The 19,444-nt window shown below is 47.6% G+C and overlaps 2 long non-coding RNA genes across 2 annotated transcripts in view; both read left to right on the plus strand.

Moving 5' to 3' along the window:
- Nucleotides 1-4,699, plus strand: part of LOC138688616 (uncharacterized) — a 30,276-nt gene extending 25,577 nt beyond the window's left edge. The window contains exon 3 of the long non-coding RNA XR_011327506.1: nt 579-4,699. This is a non-coding gene — a long non-coding RNA (uncharacterized lncRNA). The remainder of the gene's footprint in view (nt 1-578) is intronic.
- A 5,646-nt stretch (nt 4,700-10,345) lies between these two features.
- On the plus strand, nt 10,346-19,090 carry LOC138688615 (uncharacterized). Its single transcript, XR_011327505.1, has 4 exons — nt 10,346-10,679; nt 13,030-13,114; nt 16,878-17,072; nt 17,662-19,090. It is a non-coding gene; the product is annotated as an uncharacterized lncRNA (long non-coding RNA).
- The last annotated feature ends 354 nt before the right edge of the window (nt 19,091-19,444 follow it).

A 19,444-nucleotide genomic window follows, 5' to 3' on the forward strand; every position in this document is an offset into this window, starting at 1 on the left:
TGCTTATTTTGTCCCAACATTTACAAAATGCCCTTCCTTGGCCACCCCTTCCTCCCCTACAGCTCTGGCAGCTGAGGAACAGCAGAGGCACGAGATGGGGCAGCTCTGTTATGTGTCATGAGGAAGTCCCCTTGGCCCGCTGGAGAGATGCTCTCTCCAATCCCTGTTCTACAAGCCTGAGTACTAAGTGCCTCTGGGCAGCAGTGTCCTGCCAAAACAGAGATCTCACCACGGCACAGAGTTTCCTAATATGTTGCCCACAGCACCCTTATTCCTTTCCCCCTCCCCGTCCTGCTTCTTGGACAGTCCCTCTCCCTCCCTGGGGGTCACACCTCCCCATCCTTATTCTCATGCTTTACTGCTCCCGATATCACTGTGCCCATCTTGTGTTGCTCCCCCAACACAGAGCTTAGCATGCTGTCCTGCATTATTCTCACTGCCAGAGGACCGCAGCGGGGGTGAAGCTGGAAGAGGAAAGAAGTGCAGCTTTTACCATTGGGCATGGATTGTGATGGGATGGGAAGACGGTCCATGGTAACTCGCCATCCTCCTAGAATCTGTATTTTTCCTGCATCCAGGAGCTGCTGCTGGATGGACTTCAACTTTGTCTTGATGTGGAGGAGAGCAGGAATGCCATCAACTCTAGACATCAGTCCTTCTGTCTCCAGACTCTGGGCAGTGTTGGTTTGGGCCAAGTTCCCCACAGTCCTTTGCAAACAAAGTGGCCCTACCTAGGTGATCTGTTGGGCCCGTCCATTGCCCTGCCACCCTCCCTCTTCAGCTGGATGGCTCCTTGCGTTTCCCAGCCAGGCAAGCCTGCTGACTAAAGCTGCCATCTCCAGCACTGTACACAGCAGCACAGTGGGAACGACAGGCTCTGAGCATGTTGTCTCACAGTCTCCAAAGCAAAGGTGGACCCAGGGCACTTCCATGGGTTTTCCACCCACAGATGCCACCACCCATTTGGAAGGAAGCAGCCAGTCTTGTTTTGAGTAGCTGCCTTGTAAATGCTCTCTCTCTGAGCAGCACACAGCTGCCTGACCGGACAAAGCAACCTGTGGTCTCAGGAAGTGAAATACAGCATTGAAACTCACAGTGCTGCACACAACCAGGGAGACTGATGCTCTCCACCAGCTCTTGTGACAACTGCTTTTCTGCTTTTCAGTCTCTGTCAGGAACAGGAATGATCTCAATAGTTTCCTTTCCTGCCTACTGATGCTCTTGCAACCATTTCTGCAGACCAGAAATGCAAGCAGACAGATGCAGACCTTGGTATGCTTCATGAAAATACTTCTAGTGCCGTCAGGTTTGGTAAAGCGCTTTCATTTACAAATGCTACTGACTGACCCCAAAGCACCTAAGATCCTCTCAGAATTTTTACCAGCATCCATGATGCTTTTGTGTAGCTCCGAACAGGAAATAATGCTCTTGGAAAAGCTCCTAGCAGCTCCAGAATGGGTCCCTGGAAACTTGGTGGGGTAGTTGCAATGCAGAGCTCAGAAGTGCTCTTCCCACACTTGCTACCTCTTGGAAGCCAAGGAGGGATTCCTAGGGCCAGGAAGAGAGAGTGGATGCCACCATGTGGCAGCAGATTCCCAAGTGTGGAGCTCAGGAGAGCTTCAGGCAGGCCAGGCTCATTGCTCAGGCTGGAGGATGGCCTGGCCCTCCACGTGCAGAACTTCAGCGAGGAATTATGACCTTCTGTGGACTGACAGGGAGGTGCTGTACCGGCACCCTGTACCTTCCCCAAAGACACCAGCCACCCACTCAATGGAGATAAGATTTATTCTTGAATTCAGCAGCCCTGAAATTCACCATGGAAGCCAATATTTGTCCAAGAATAGTGTTCCAGCACCAAAGACCCATTATTCACAGTGACAGCCTGAAGAACTGAAAACAAACAAAGAACAAAGTCAAATCAAGTAGCTTTGGACATAAACCACCCTGCCTCAAGGCAGAAGACAACTTCTAAGCAAGAGAGACAACTTCTAAGGGAGAAACTCTTTTGGCAAGCGCAATATCCCACTGCTGCAAAGCCTCTTGCCTTTCTCTCAGAAGCAACAAAAACCAGCCCACCAGAAAAAAATGGGCTAGATGGAGGCTTAATTTGATCCAGGCTGGCCATTCTTATCTTCTACATTTTCACTGTGAAAAAAAGAAAAAAAAAAAGAAAGAAGAAAAGTTTTGAGTCTTTCTGGCAATGAAGAGAGCCCTAAATATTTGAAGCTAATACAAAAAGATGCAACCGCTTTGTTTGTGGTCTGAAGTATGCTGCAACAAGGGCTCTGAACTGTCATTCATATCAAGAAGCTGTTAACGCTAAAGTCAGCAATGGCAACTCAAGCCTTAGTTTTCTTCACTACTGCACGTTAGCTGAGAATGTTCTTATCTCCTAGGCTCTTTACTGCCCTCCTGGCCATCAAAATGCCAATTTCTGCCTCCTCAACAGCTCTTCCGGTGCGTTGCATGTAACTGCTGTACTGTATTCTGTAGATATAGCACTGTCAGCCTAAAATACATTTGAATATCAAAAAGAATAGCATGGGGACAACTACCTCTTGGGTTACTTGCATATTTCATCCTGTAAGTGCTGCACTTTAATTTGAAGGTGTGAATGAAGCTATTGACAAGTCTGAGGTCTTTTGCCCTAGAGATCCAGATAGTGCAAAGGACCCCATTCCCACAGAACTTGGAGTAAACCTGCCTTGAGCAGCTGAGTCCATGCAAGCTACTGGTATATCAAGGTTTAGCTGACTTTGGTTGCTGGGCCCTGACCATCCTAGGTGTTTTCCCAATTCTCCAATTCTTTGCTCTTCAGAGCAAACGAGGCTAAGCAGTTAGACAATGCCAGCAGACCTCCAAGGCCCTGAGCTGATTTACTCTGGTGGAGACTCCAACCTGTTGTTGCTGTCTGGGAAGACCTTGGGAAGAGCACATAGAAGATCAAAGTGTGGACTGGGGCAAAATGGAGCAGATCTACTGCTTCTGCTTCTTTCTGTGCTTGTGCAGAGTAGAGCAAAGCATTGGCTCAGAAGGCAGGGTGAACCTGTGCGAACCAGCTGCAGCACAGAGGAGGAGGAAGGACCGGGGGTCTGCAGTATCATAGGATGGGAAGAGGGGACCCCAACTTGCAAAGGGCACAGAGTTGGGCTCACACCAAGGGTATTTATGTGGTAGAAAAGCAGCTATAATCATGCTAGGGTGCTGGCTGGAGCTAGGGTGCTCCAGCTGTTTTGTAATGAGTCTGGACATGCCTGTTGCCTGGAGTGCTATGCTCCCACCATGCTGCCCACCAGCTGCATGGGATCAGAGCTTGTCACCATGGGTCGCCAGGGACAGTCACCTTAATTGACTTAAACCTTAAATCTTGACTCAGGCCCCCAGCTGTGCCACCCACCCCAAGGGAAGGTCTCTGAAACAGAGTGACTGCCATGCAAATTCCTCCTGTGGTCGCTTTCATAAACCCCTGCTCAGCTCGGAGAGGGACGGGGAAAGCAGTTAGTAGCATTCTGCCTTTAAAGAGCAGCCATGTTCCAGCTGTGATTCATGTGTCTGGGGATTTGGCCTGTTTTGATAATTTGCAGAAAGCCAGTTCATCAGAATTGCTAACCAGCTGTTTGCTGATGCTGCTGGTCCGATGTGAGGTTGTCCCCCCACACACACCTGGGAGACCTGGGGAATGCTATTGCCAACACAGAGAGGAGCACAGCATCAGGCTTGAGTGAAGCCTTTAGGCCATGTCCAGCTCCCATCATTTGCTTCCTAATGCCCGTGGAGATGTGCAGAGATGGGGACCACTCATCTCTGCAGGGCTAGACCAGCCTGGTGTTTCTTGGCCTTTCTTTCTTTGAAAGAGCAACAAACACCTTTGGACTTCCCCACGGAAGGTTGAGTTGTAGCACGTTACCCTCACTTTGCCTTCTACTCCCACTGCCTGTTGTCTTTGCCCCTTTTCTGGCATGTGTGAGGATAGATGTGTCTGTCCCCCAAAATTGTCTGCAGTCATTCTGCAGTCCCTTTGAAATCTGACAGGCCACTTGTGGCCCACAGACCACAGGCTGAGAAACACTGGATGGGGTGATGTCTCTCCAGTTGCCTCCCAGCCCTTCTCTCAGGTTCTCTGAAACATAGAAAGAAGCAGTCTCTGCCCTGAAAAAAGCATCGCCTTGGGCAGATAGGCATGGGGGAGGCAAGGACAGAGATACCCCAACCACCCAGCTGGGCTGGAGGCCCATCCCTGACCTCCAGTCCAGGGACCTGGCTCTCCAGAGATGCTGCCTGAGCAGCCCAGCTGAAGACTTAGGGGATCCCACTTGCAGTTGTGCCGTGACATGGGAAGGGGATGCTGGCAAAAGGCAGGCAGGTAAGGGAGGTGCAGCGTAGGTCTGTGGTGGGGGTGGAGGGGGAGGAGAGAGCTCTCACCAGTCCCACCACACTCCAGCAATCAAAGCCCAGCCTCTGTAATTAATACTATTTAGCCCAGGTTAGTGGCAGAGGAAAATGTCTCTTGTCAGCCTAGCTTTGCCCACTGGCCCTGATTTAGCAACATGAAAGCATTTTTTCTGATTAACTGTTCACTGAAGGAGATAAAAGAGATGACCATGAAATGTTTTCTTTAATGTGATGAATGTAAAGGGACTGGTAGAGCTGGGAAGGGTGAGAAGAGAGAAGAGAGAGTGCTCCGACAGCAGATGGGGCTGGGGTGGGAAAAGGGTGGAGGGCAGAGCCGGGGGGCTGGGATGGAGGGGGCTGTGAGGCAGGAGCAGAGCTGGGGGGGCCCAGGGCTGGCTGGTGGGGGCCACCGGACACGAATGAGTGGGCATCCAGGAGGAAGGTTAGTAACTGAAACATTTCTGAAAAGAGTGACTATGTGAGCAACTGTAATTGTTACAGATGTATATATATATGTATGAGATTTTTAAAAGGCTTTTATGAAGTTGCAGTTTGAATGCCAAATTTCACTGCTCATCTCTACTACTAAGCTAAAAAAATTGTTGGTAGCTAGGAAACAAAGTGAAGTAGTAAAGCTCCATTTCTAACATGATGTGGTTAGGATATTTTGGGGAACAGTGACGCTGCCTCTACTTTGTAAAACCATACCAGGGAGTTAAAAAGCTATATTTAAAAGCTAAACACAGTTTCCTACCAGCCCTTAGAAGACATTTTGCTGGCGGGTAGTCCAAACTGGCCTTCAATGGCTTCCAGTGTGCTTTTAACTATGCGTTCTTGATAGCTTAGATTTTAAACTTTTCTCAAGATGGACAATGAAATTGGCCTGGCCCTCTTAAGATTAATTTCTGGTTCCCATGTATTATCAAGTAGTGATTGGGGAATTGGATGGGTTCTTGCCAAAATGAAAAAATATTGATTTAGAAGAGAGAGGAAGAAAATCCAATGATCATCCCCAGTCAAGTTAGTTTTTGCAGTTGTTTGCAGAACAGATTTTGCCCTGATGTTTTTATGTACTCCAGGAAAGAAAGGGAAAGTGTATAAAATACAATGGTTTTAGTTAAGAGTATGCTGTTGAAAGGTAATTGGGCACAAGGTAGAAGATGAAAGTCCTTATAGATAAGTACCAAGTCACCCAAACTGACATGTCTTGTACAAGCTGATCGTGCCAAAGGGGATGTAACTTTACAGGCAAGCAAGCAATCATGTTATCTTCCCAGAATATGCAGTGAGAGCTTAGACATGCACAAAAGCATTGGCTGTGTTCAACATTAGGTCGGCTGGTCCGTAAGCGGATCGGATGTCCTCTCACCAAGCCCCCCTTTTGAGTCAGCTCGGCTCCTCTCCCAGAGGTCAGAGGAGACACAGGAAAGGTCCCCGAGCAGGCAATGGAAACACTGAAAGGGAGGTGAGGCTTGAATGCAGATAAGAGGAGTGAAAACTAATTGATCTGAAAAAGCACTGTGATTGTGGGGTATAAAATAATGACTGGGAAGTCCCTTTTGTTTACTGTGAGGCAAAAATAGCAGAGGGCAGATGATAACAGTGAATGGGTGACATTTTAGGGCTCTTTAATTTAGCAGAGAGAAGCATAACAAGCAGCAGGGATTGCAATTTAAAGCTAGGCAAATGTAAATAAGAAATGAGGCACATTGCACAGGGGGTGCTGGCACACATCAAAACAGAGCGGGAGGGGTCTGGGGCTCCCCATCTCTTGACGGCTTTGTGTCCAGGCGGGCTGATTTTCTGGGAGATAAAAGCAAGGTACTGAGCTCAGCTGCAGTGATGCTGAAATTCAGCTGCTGGTGATGTATGGCAAAGCATTAGTCAGGCTAAGAATTCCTGCCTTTTCTTCATTCAGGCAGAGGCTTGATGGAAAAATACGCTGTTCACCCAAACAGGGTGAACAGGGACTGTCCCAGGATGATGGTGAGCACAGTCACTTTCAAAACGGGCTGTGATGTTTGCATGGTCGAGAAGTGGTTATCTTTTTATCGCCTGGGGGAAAGTGGGGTTAGTCTGTGTGGAAGCAGCTGCAGGCAACGGTCTTCGGCTGGAGGCCTGGGGCCAGAAGTCATCATGGTGTCTGCAGGAACATGCCTGCTGCTCACACACATCGACCTGCTACCAACCACCATGAGAGCCATACTGGGCAATCCCTCCTGTCCGTGACAACCTGACCTCCTGGAAAAACAAAATGCTTGAGCCTCTGCACCCCACAAGTGCTTCCAGCAGCTCGTGTCGGGGCTGCTCAGAGGCACCGTCCTTGCTGCATGGGAAGCCTTTCCGTGATGACTCCGTGGACATTTCAGGACAAGGCTCTGCGTTGGCATCCTTTCTTTTTCCCCTGCTCAGAAATGTTTCCAAGGGTCATCCATAGTGTCTGTGCATGTTTGCCTCGATGGGCCTTTTGGGGTCCCCTCTTGTTGTGCACCCCCAAGGACAGAGTCCTCCCTGTGCTCCCCTTGTCTAACCATGCCGTGTGTTCCCAAAACTTTCATTTCTGGGAAATGCCCTAAGCATCCCATAAGCTCAGCTAATGTGCTGTGACCCCTCCTGCTAATCTTCAGGCAGCTGCCCAGGCTGCCAGCACATGGCAAGGGTTTGGGGTAAAGGGAGTCTGTGCCAAAAGCCCTACCTTGCCTGGGGCAAGTACTGCACAGCAGGTAGGAAAAACACCTGCAAGTGATCATTAAGTAGTAATGTTTTCCCAGAAATCTGTCAGCCTGGAGTTTATAATTGTAAACAGTTTTTATTTTAAAAGCAAACAAATAAACAGGTGAAAGTCACCCAGTAGCAGGTGCTGCCTCCACGCTAAGCCCAGCCTTGCAGCCCATAATTCGCAGTTGTCTGTTTATTCTATGTGCTATTTATAGCTGGTCAAATCTCTCCATCCCACCTCATGTTTCCTCCTTGCTCTATCTTCCTAATTAATGTATTTACTGTGAGTATTTTAATAAAACAAAAAAAAATATTTGAATGAAAAATATAGCCTGTGGCCAAGGTGCTGCTGACGTCAGCTGTTTGTGAGGGCACAGGCCAGCCTGGGAGGTTTGTGCCGTGATGGAGGTTGAAGAAATGGTGAGGTGGGAAAGAAGGTGGCATGCAGATAAAGCAAGAGACAGAGCTCAAGAATAATGGGGCAGGGTCTCTCCCCGTGGTATGAACCACAGTATTTTCACTGGCTTCACTGGAACCACTACCCATGTCGTGCCAGCTGTGGAGGTTGACCCAGATCCCAGTTAGGGCAGCCCCTGTCCTGGCTGCAGGAGGTTGGCTCCTGGCTGGGTATGGAAGGACAGGCATGGGAAAACTGATGTGTCAGTCCAAAGGGGAAGCTCTTTAATGAAGAGTCTGGCCATGGATTTGGAGGAGTTTGGCTGTGATGCAGATGCTGCAGTTGATTGCAGGCTGGCAGCCGCAGCTGTGACTCTGCAGCTGAAACCACTCTGAAACCCTGGGGCAGAGAAGAGCCCTGAAACCTCTTGGGAGATGAGACACCAGTCAACATGGAATAAATGGACTGAACAAACCGTGTATGAAAAAACACCCACGTCCCACTGAACCTTACTTGGTCCTCCACTCCTTTGCAGATGTCCTTCCTACTACACGTCGGCTTCCGCTGGCTACATGAGCCAAGACTGCAGCCATCTTGCTGTGTCAGCTTCGCTTTTTCTTCAGTAGGCTTATATTTCTTTACTTATGTGCAAGTTTAAGCATTGCATTATAGCCTCAAGCAGACACCAACCATGTCTCTCCCTATTTAAATTAATTTTACCTGCCAACACAGCACAAGGTTCTGTAATGTATGGGTATAACTGAGCCCCTGCTTTGTTGGGAGGTGTTTTGTTCTGTGTTATGAACTATATAGCCCTCATGGGTCTTAAAATACAAAAATTTATCACACTCACTGCACTGCCTTTCTGAAAAGGGCAGTTTCTTACATTTCATATTGGGTCATTTAGGCAGCAAGCTCTAAACCAGAAACTTGCTTCTCTTTCATGTGTAGTCCATGATAAACACCGGTTCTGGATTTTTGAACAAGTGTGTTTTGTACCCCTTTGTGGAAGGAGTGTAGTCCACCTGGTTATTGCCTGAGTGGATATTTTCTCATTTTAGAGAAGATGGTACTGTGATCCCACTGCTCAGCAGGAGGGCCAGGTCCACATCCCAGCACGATCCCCTGAATGACTGCAGAGATGCCTCTCTCCTCCCCAGCAATCTCCATGTCTGGAAAGTGGAGAGAGCCTTGCAGTGAAATGATGAAAGTGGTGCTATCTGATGGGGCATGCCTCTGCTCACAGAAAAACCTAGGCAGCTAAGTGAATTGGGTATAAAGTGTAGATAGAGAAAGCCCAGTGAGTTTTCCTTTTTTAAATGGTTCTCTACCCGGCATGCAAATTCTGAACCCTTAAAAAGGCCAGTTATAACTACTTGTTTATAAAAATACTGCAGCTGATCTTAAGAGGAGGTTTAGGGTGTGTTTTGTTACTCTTAGGAGGTCTGCACTAAATTAGTTTATTACATTTTTGTACACTGGATAAGTTTCAGGCTGGTTTTTTTACAGGGCTGCTAATGTAACAATAGGATGCAACCGAACTGTTAGCAGCCTCAGGCAGTGTCCAGTGATTCACCAAAGCATTTCACTTGTACCACAGCTGATATTTGTGTGTCGTTCAGCATGCCAGACTGGAACATTCAATATTTGGGACTCGGATTCCTCCCAGACAGAAAGGGGCTTGGAAGGGGCTGCAGCCTATCTCTGGGCTTCTTCCTATTAAAAAAAAAAAAAAAGAAAAAAAAAAGAATCTGATTAAGTTAATTATGTTTTGGGGAAAAAAAAATAGAAAAAACAACTTATGAAATGTCAGGAAAAAGAAATAGAAAAAGCTTTCTGAGAAAATGGCTTGAAACAATGGATTTCTGCCATCTTAGCTGTCTCACCTTTCCTACCGGCTCTGCTGTGATTTCCATTTCTATTGATGAAACAACTATCCTGATGTGAAACAGCTCTGCAAATAACCAGAGCAAAATCTGTGCATCCCTTCACAATATTCCAGCTCAATATTTTAGTGGAATGAAGAACAGAAGAAAGGGATTTTTTTTTTTTTTTAATTGACATTTGCTTTGGAAACTGGGCAACAGGATGATCTCTTCTGGAATTGCCTTGGCAGATGTAGTAGCACATGGACTGAACGCTCCAGGACGTGAGGGCAGACTCTTTCCGTAAAACACCACCCTGCATTCCAGCTTTCTCACCTAAGCAATTATTTTAATGCCAAATACTTTTTCTGACAAGATTTACAGGGGTCTTAAAGAGTCTTATCAAAAATCAGATTGGAAAAAGGTCTAATGGCCGTTCCTGGCTGGTACAGAAGGGAGTTAACAGCATAACGATGCAAGAATGTTTAGCAGTTCATGTGATTGCACAAATATTTCTTTTATTCCTAGAAATGGGTCCCAAAAAAAGGATTTTATGAGTTTGACAGATTCCTCCATTCAACACTGTCAGTTGCTTTTTTTTCACCTCCGACGATACAGAGCTGCAACATGTTTGGTGTGCTTGTGAGCCCAAATCAAAGCAGTGAACATCTCCCTAAATATTTCTCTAACAAAACCTGCTCAAGTAGACTACATTATCTACAGAAGGAGTCCTACAGGAAGCACCTGCACTTGGGTATTTAGTTCAGCATTGTGTTACCTAATGCTACTGACCTGTTCTGTGATCTTGAAAAAAAAAGCTTTCTTTTTGTTTCCTCTCTGATCCCATCACTCTTTTGTCTCCTTACAGGCTGAGTGCTTCATGGCAGAATCTGCCTGTCCCCTTTTTTTGTAGGAGGCTCTGTGCGGCTCAGTCAAAGCCTATAAAGAACAATGTTGTATGAATAGTGCCAGTCACCTGGGCAGAACAGCAAAGAGATCTGTCTCTTTTGCCCCGTTGTGTGTTGTAGCACAGTACTATTTTATGGTGTTGTGCAAGCTGGTTACATGGGTAGAGAGATAAGACCTCACCTTTGGATGTTGCTGCAGTTCCTGGTTGCTGGCACAGTAACGCAGCAATGCAGAAGAATTTCCTGCTCTTGCCTGAACTAGGTGCAATATAAAGCAGCTTAAAGGAAGATTTGTTCAATTCCAACTTCAAAGCAGACCTGAGGGTATTTTCATTGGAAGAGGAACACCAGCATAGTCTCCTGTAAAGCTGCAGCTCCTGCTCTGAGACATGAGCTTGGGTAAGGGAAGTCTGTCAGGAGCAGCAGAGTTATTGAAGCCTAGCTTTCAATGACTGGGTTGCAATGCTGTAACTCCCTTCCTGTGTCTCCCATACTTACTCTTACAATACCCTCCAGTCCACTTGAAATCCTCTACCTACCTCTGGGCTGTCTACCAGACAGCAAAGGCTGGACATGGTGCCTGGACAGCCAGACTCACCAATGCCTCTGTGTGCCTGAGGGGGAGCCCGTCAGCTCCTGTTGCCCCAGTCCATGTGCCCATAGCACATGGACAAGAGCACTTTCCAACCACAGGGGCTACTCTGAAGAGACAATGTTTTAGGCAGACACAACATGCACTGAAGGCAGGCAGATCACCAGAAGAGAGAGGAAGGAATTTCATACAAAGATGGTCTCAGCTGTAAATGAAAGAAGAGCATATGAAAAAGGAAGACAGTTTTCTGTAGCTTGGATCAGCCTGAGCTGTTAAGACTTCCAGTCTGTACACTTCAGTTCTGGAGAATTTAGGCTTTTTGTATAACCAATCTACGTGGCTTTGGGCTGTTCTGTCTCATGGGGCTTCTTGCAGTTGCTGGACCAAAAACCTTGGTTGCATGTAGTTTTTCTTTGCAAGTTTAATGGGGATAAAAACCACACGAAGGTAATGGAGATAAAAATGTTGTGACACCTGTTTGCACTTTAAAAATTTGCATAAAACCTGAAAACACACAAATAAGCCCAGCATTTGATGAGTGATGAGCAGTCTTCCCTCTGCTTGTGTGATGGCGTGGAGCTGCTAATGACTAGACAGGTTATAACTACAGCTAAGAGAAAGCCACAAGAAAATAACACTTGATTAATAAAGCAAAGTGCCAGCTCTCAGCCTTGCTGAAGTCCCCAGACAGGTGGGGTATGACAACCCTGAGCAGTCCCTATAGCTGTTGACCTCACCAGGCTGGCTCAACACACAGTCCTTGGTGATTCTGGAGCAGGCAGTCATCTGCCTCTCCTTTAAATCACTCTGCCACTACAAAACCCACTTCCTGCACCATGAAGGTCCAGGTGGTACTCCAGACTGTCACCATGACAGCCAGGTTACCCCCAGGCTGGTAGCTGGTGTAGTCAGGCAATCAAATGCAGGATGCTCTGGGTTTCTCTTCAGGTGCTGCAGACAGTAAAGCTTGGAAAGTCATGGAGGATGTACTAACCAAAGCCTGCAACTGTTCTTGCAGCACCAGAGAAGAAAAAGAAAGGGCACTGCTGGAAATATGCATGTGGGATGAATCCCACCAGCCACCTCTTTCTATCCCATGCCCAACACTGGCCAGCACCAGTGCTCCTAGGAAAGAGGTCAGGGCTCAAAGGGGGCAAGGGAGCACATCTCTGCCCTTCACCCTCTGTCATGGGTATCCATTCCAGTTAAGCAGCTCAGTCAATGAGCAGCCAAAGACAGGCCCTGGAGCAGGATAAGTCATACCCCTTCTGACACATGTGGTCATTATTTACGATGTTCCTGAGCCTTGCTGACTGCCTTCAAAATTATAGAAGTTGGCCTGATGGCACAGAGCTAACTTAAGTCAGACAGTACTCCCCCCGCCCCTGAGAGGGAAACTCACTGAACTCCCCAGGCCAACTCTCAGAAGCCAGCAATAAGAATGGGAAGAAAAATTGCATAACTTACTGCTATTTGCAATGGCCCTGTGCCTTCTAGCTACCCAGGCCCCTTCTGAGTACTGCTAAGTTCAAGGCTGGTGTTAAAATGTGTGTTATTCCACTGGAATTTCCCATCCTTTAACTTCTTTTCCTCCACCACTTTTGTGGTTATGAGGGAAACGGCAGGTGTTCCCAGCTGTCCCCTGTGAGACCATTGGCACACTTGTATTGATGACCCCCTTGCTCTTCTCCTTTCTGAGGCAATGCATGCCAGAACTTTCAGGGTCTTGCCAGACAAGAGTTAGCCCACAGTCATTCTCATTGCATTATCTCCCATGTGATGGGTGAGCAGACCTGCGGCAGGAGCTGCACAAGAGGTGATATAAAGGTGTTGGGACCCCAGCAGTATGCTTTCCTAGGCCCTTTTATACCATGCCCACAGTGCCAGCCTCCTCCCCGAGCATTGCTACAGATGACTTAGAGCCCCATAAAGCCCACAAGTCAGAGAAGGGTTCCAGGCTGCCTTAATTTGTTTTCGTCATCTTGGGCTTTCTCCTGCAATGGTGATCCCTCTTTGCTGAGCCACTGAGGGATGTCTCCCTGAGCTTCCTCAAGTCCCTTCTTGTCCAGCAGGCATTTGCATCCCTTTTATCTCATTATACAACTTCCTTATCTCATTACACATCCTTCTTGTATTATTGTACATCTTCCCTTCTAGATCATTAAAGAAACCAGCACGTGGCAGTGAAGAAGGGCTGCTGACCCCTGAGGCAGCCTTGCCAGGGAGGAAAGTGGAATAACAGGTAAGTATTACTGTGTCTGGGTGAGAGTGTGTCAAGCTCCAGATCAGGGAAATTCGGGAATGTTGTATAATGCAAGGGATCTCAAGATGCTAAAAATACAAATTTGCCAACAAATGCAACAGTACAGATTTGCAGCAGAGCCCGGACGATGGGTGGACAGAAATCCCAACAGCCCCAGATGGTCCCATCTGATCAAATCCACCGGCCACTGCCTTTGACTTCTGGGCTTTACAAAGGGGATTTGAAAAACAGGGTATATCCCATTACTTCTTGCTGGAAAGCTCTTTTTGAGTCCACTGACTCTTCTCTCCTAGGCCAGCCTAGCAGAGAAAACCTCCTCCTGACTTGTGGGCCTATGTTAGCAGCTCTTTGGTTCTGTGTCAGGACTGAACTGGTGGGGTGGGAGAATGTAAGGGAGGCTGTGTTAGAGTCCAGTACCTATTTAACTGTGGATAAAAGAAAACCCAGAAAATGTATGAGAAAATGAAGAGAGAGCCATCACACTCCATGGATAGAGAGCTGGTAGAGCCTCACTCCAAGATATCTGTTAAGGTCAGATGGATTTAAGCACTTTTTTTCTTGCAAGTAAGCATAAGCGGTTGTCTGAGTAAGATCTCAGAAACAGGCTTGGGCAAGGCCTGACAGTACAAATGTGACTGCAGTCAGAAAGCACTCTCCCTTTCCCTTGAGATACAAACTCACTAACCTCTGTGGAATGGCTGGGGGACAGCACTGGGAATGACAGCAAGGATTGCACAACACACTATGTTAGAAACCAGGCTTGACTCCAGCCAGTGTAAATTTGAACTAAGTGCTATACTGGGTCAGATCCAAAGTCTACCTAGTTCATCCTCCTGGCTTTGACAGCAACTAAAGCATAAAAACTGGGCCTCAACAGGGGGATCTTTTCCCTTGTGGGCCCTCTTAGCATCTGGCAGCTAGCACTGCAGACATGTCCAGAGATGGAGCTTTGGCTAGACAATTATATTTGACAATGAGAGGCTTCTGATTGTCTGGTGCCTTGTTGGAGCCACTGAGATAGCTGTTTTCCATGATATCGTGCAGCAGTGAGTTCCATGGGGTGGTCACTTACTGTGTGAAAGGGGGGACCATAACCGAGTGGATAGAGAGGCCAAGCAAATGTACACTGCGCAAAACACCCCCCACCCACCGCTTTCTCAACATACACAGAATTGAAGACCATGAATCTTTCAATCAGTGCTTATGAAGAATTCCTGCAGCTATACCATACCAAAAAAAATGAGGAAGTCCAAATTTGAAATGGGTTGTTGGTCGCTGCTGCGTGAGGGACATCTTCATGGGAATTCTGCCAAGTAATTTTACTTGTGATGCTGTAAAATGTTGTGTAAATAATGTTTCTGTGATACATGTGTTGCAAGTTATTACCAAGCCATAAAAGAGCTAGGAAAGAAGAAACCAAAACACAAAATGCTCTGTGACGCCAGAACACTCTTCTGGTGAGTATCAGTTTGCAAACCGCAATGTAAGTTTATGCCCACAATTCAACTGACCTCCTGAAAGCAAAGATAAACAGGAATAGAAGGGTGGGCATCTGCAGTTCCCTCTTCCCTCCAGAGAAATTAATTCTTGATGAAGCTCTGCCCTATTTCACTGGCATTCTGCCTGTCCCTGAGCAACTGAAAACAAAAACACCTAAAAAACCTACTCCTAACTTAGGTGTGCAGGGAAAGGCCTGTGAGACGTGCTTGGCAGTTTTGAGAGCAACCACACAGCTCCCAAATCTAACAAGGAAACCTAACACCCACCCCAAAACCCACCCAAACCAAAACAAAAAGATGGCTTAAGAAAGCAGTCTGTTCTGAAAGGCTGCACTGCCATGGTGGGAAGTGTCTGAACCAAACCCTAGCTGGCCATGGCTTAGAAAAAAACCCATGTTATCTCTCTTCCCAAAACATGCAATCAAATGTGGAACCCTTCGGTTTGGCAGAACTAACTAGTTTCTTTTCTTTAAATATGGTCTGGCTGTAGAAGAGTGTCAAAACAAGCTGAGGGAGCATGAGGTGTATCCACTCTCCCAAGCGAGGCAAACTGCTGTGCTCAAGGCCTGCTGCAGGAAGGCAAAGCCTGTCACCTACACCATGTGGTAGGACCCCCTGGAGTAAGGATGTGGGCTTTTCCCCTCACTACAGTGGCTGGTGGTGTGAAATGCTGCTCTTGTAGAGAGAAATCTCCTCTGGGAGCCATTTACCAGCACCTTTTTGGCAAACAGCAGTTATCTGCTGTGTAAGCTGAGACATACATTAATATCACAATTATACAGCCCTGGTCCTTCACCTTGTTTGGTGTGTTAGCACCTAGATGTGTAGAGTCTGAGTAATGGCATTTAATGGGAAGAAAGATAAGTTCTAGGATTAAGCTGACCTCCAGGAGTAGATACTAAATTAAGAAAAGCAATCACCAGGAAGCCAGAGGCTGTCTCAGCTCCAGTGCCTGTTCCAGCTCAGCCTCTCCCCTACACAGATGCTATTCTGCTCCTCTTGCACATTTGTGTCTGAGGAGGCAGGCTAGAGAAAAGGCAGTAGGGCTGCTTGCATGTGCTAAGGACTGGCTGGAGAGCTGCAGACCTGCTTGCTCCCACCTGCCTGGGGTATGGACAGGAGATGAAGGCCCCTGGGTGTCACCCTCTGCCTCTGAGGCTCCTGCAGGCAGGGATGCTGTCAGCCTGCTGCTGCCAGGCTCCCAGCCCTTGGGAGCTTCACTGGGATGCTTTCTAGGCTGCAGAAGGAGCAGAAAAAGGCAAGTGGAGGGCAGCTTGGGGGTGCATGGTTCCCATGGTGGCAGAGGCACTCTGTGACCCCAAATAGGCTATGGCAGGGGAAGGCAGAGTGAAAGGGATGTGCTCATAGCTCAGCCAAACCAACAGGCAGATGCAGTGTGTAGAGAGACACTGTCAGCTTCCTAAATTAAAGCTGTCAGCAGGTTTGGGCCACCCAGTGTATCAAGGGAGATGTGCTCTTCAGCAGTACCTCCCTGCCATTTTGAACTCACTGTGTCCTGCAACATCAATGCCACCACAGAGCTGGGCTCTGGCATGGGACAGCATAGTCCAGCTCTCTGGGAGCTGCAGCCCCAAATCTCACATCTGCTTTATGAGAGGAAGTGAGCCTGGCCTGGCCATACTCCCTCCCAGGGAGAGCCCAGGGAAATTAGACAGAGAGAAGAAATGCAGCAAGCCCTGAAAACAGAGAGGCGAGTGGCGCTGGTGTGAGTCAGGGCTTCGGTAGAGCCCATTTTCCCTCCTGGAGCAAGGGGGTGGGTGGGGAAGGGATGTGCTTTAGCCCTGGCCCTGCAGCTCCCCATTTTGCATTCCTAGTTGGCATGAGGGATGGCAAAATGGCCTGCACTGAAAAATCGTGGCCACTCATCAGTGGGGTCGCATCAGTCTCTGGCACAGCGGAGACAGGAGCAAGTGCAGTGGAAGCCAGACGGTGGTAGGGGTGGCTGGCTGGCTTTGTTCTGTGTATACACGTGCTCACATTCACATTTACATACATGTCCACCCACACAGAAACTGAACTGGAATCAAGATAATTTGAAATAACAGAGTGGGATTTCCGGATGGCAAATCTGATCTGAGTTTCACCCTGTGGATGCTACTCGTATAAACCTGCCATCACCCTTTCCCACTGACCCCCATCCCCCTGCAGCCGAACCCGCCTTGTAACACCTCCACTTGCCAGCACTGAGGCAGCTCAGTGCAGTATCCCATTCTCCCACACAGGAACGCTGGACCAGTTTGGTAGTCCCGCGAGGCATCGCCCGCAGCACATGCTACTCACAATGCAGTGAGTAAGAGCCCGGTGAGCACCTGGGAGGAACTGCCAGCTGCAGCCTCGCTCTGTTAGCATGAGACGTGCCAAGAGGCTCGGAGCTGATCAGCCCCAGAAGGCAACTTCCTGATGCAATTAAGATAGAGGTAAATTCAGACACATCTTGCCAGTCTTCTGGGACATATGTTGCTAATTAAAAGTCAGCCTGTACATTTAGGATTAAGGACAGGGATGCATACTCTGGTGGTAGAGAACATTTCTGCATGTTCTTGTGACACTAGTGTCTGAATCTACATGGTTGTGGCTATCTGTGAGTGAGGGGTTTCCCTTGAACTCTTTTAGCTTATGCTGCATGCTTGCTCCTATTTAAAGTTTCCTTAGAAAAATCAGAGAGGCAGGACTGTCCCACAGATCAGGTGCTGGAAAGGGGCTCAGGAGTTTTCAGTTTTGCTCTTGAATCAGCTGGATTTGAAGCATGATGTTGGGAAAGCCACCTTACTTGTGCCTCTGTTCACATCATAGAGGCCAGGGAGCACAGTGCGCTTCCTCCAGTGGGACCCTGCCTAAGCAATAAGTCTTTGAGTCATGGACTGACTCCTGTTCCAAGTACACAGGATGGCAAGTCCCTAGTCTCTCTCACCCTTAAGACAGCTGTGATAGAAATGGTTGATCATCAGAGGATTTTTTTTTTCCAACTGTGAATTAAATTTTAATTGGGCATCATTTTCTCTGCAGCTGACAAGCATTTCTGCAGGAAGTTTTGTGACCCCAGCAAGTGAATAGGGTTCATGTCCCGACAGTAATTAAATGACAGATTCACTTTTGGGTTGAGGAGAGAACATGTGCTCTAGGGTGGTCCATCAAATCCAGAAACAGCACCACGCAACTGAAAAGACAGCTCGACAAAGGATTTCAGAATGAAACTTCTACAGCTAAAGCATTTGGGATCATTGGGTCTGGATCCAGTTCCCAGCTACAGCTTTTCAGCATGAGCTGAGGCTCTCAGGTTCCTCATCTGTATAAGGGCAACAATACTCCATCCCCTCTTTACAGGAAGGTTGCAAACAAATGCGAAGCTATCTAACAGCCCGGTGGAGCCTCCAGCAGAAGAAGCCACAAGCGCATGGTGAGACCACATGCCTGACTGTCTTGATGGTTGCCTGTGTGATCTCGGGAGACTAAAATCCCTTCTCCAAATCATGCAAAATCGCAAACTGTAGAAAGCAGAAAACCCAAAGGCAAATAATCTATTTGAAAACAGGACATGAGTTAATGGAGAGTTTTTATTCTGTAGAGTGAATATTTGGTGTGTATTTATTTATACTTCTCTCTCCTACCTTCCCCTTTTATACTTTAAAGCAATTCAGAAGCAAGATAAAGATATGTTTCACACCATCAGACCAGCTTCTTCAGGTTTGTGATCAAGTAACTTTTTTTCCTCCTCCAGCTGTTGAAGGAAGCTGATTGCTGGGAATTGCCAAAAGGAGTGGATTAGCATCTGCTGAACGTTGCCAATTCCTAGGACCAACTGAAAGCCAGGCAGTGCCCTTGACAGCTCCCCCCCCCAGCCATGTCTGATGGCCACCCAGCTGTTCTCCCACTCCAGCCCTCAGATTTACAGTCTGTCACAGCTCACAGCTGTGAGCAGGACTTGAACAGGGCTGATCCGCTGTATTTGGAAGGACTAGCCCTCGTTTCTGGGGGCTGCTACCTTGCTTTCCAAAAAATCTGAGCATTCAGAAGAGCGAACAAAACCACACAGTAAAATCTTCAAATGGATGGGTCCCAAAGCAGTGGATCTACCCTAAGCATGCAAACAGCTGGATTCAAGGGCACCCAGAAACATAGAGTTGCTTCTTAGATATTTCAGAGGACTCTTAACTATTGTTTGGAAGGTCAGCAGGGCCAGTTGTTTCGCAGCTGCTCCAAACATATGAGAAGAGGGATGCAGTAAAGATTTGCTACATCACCATTTGGCCGTTGGGAAGAAGACACAATTCTTCATCAGCTCACTTCTCAGCCCTGGGACCATTCTCCAGAGTACTGTCTTTTAATGCTGGTTCTTCAACACCAAAAGATCGGACTATTGCCTGCCAATGGCTGCCAGTTTACAGGACTGATCTGAGGTCTGCAGTAGTGCTCCACTGATTTGATGGCTGATGGCTCTTAAAATGCCAGAAAATGGGTGCAAGGGTTGTTCCATTTATTTTTTTTTTATGCTTCCCAGTTGGTTATATTCAATCCTGGACCAGATCCCTAAAGGAAAAGGTCTGCAAACAGCACTGGGACATCAGCTGCTCCTATTTCAGGTCTAAGCCTAGGCATATCAGCTTCCCTGAGGAATCTTCAGAAAACCAGGAGACCCCTACAAGCCCACAAGCTCCAGAAGTGCCCTGCTCATGCAGCTTTTCAAAGCACGGCCAGTGTATTCATGCCCTTGTCGCCCAGGTCTCTCCCTGTTTAGCTCCTGAAGGCTGGGAGATGTGGTGCCAGGCACTCAGTCTGGAACAGCAGTGCA

Source organism: Haliaeetus albicilla, chromosome 13, assembly GCF_947461875.1.
Source record: "Haliaeetus albicilla chromosome 13, bHalAlb1.1, whole genome shotgun sequence".
Taxonomy (NCBI): domain Eukaryota; kingdom Metazoa; phylum Chordata; class Aves; order Accipitriformes; family Accipitridae; genus Haliaeetus; species Haliaeetus albicilla.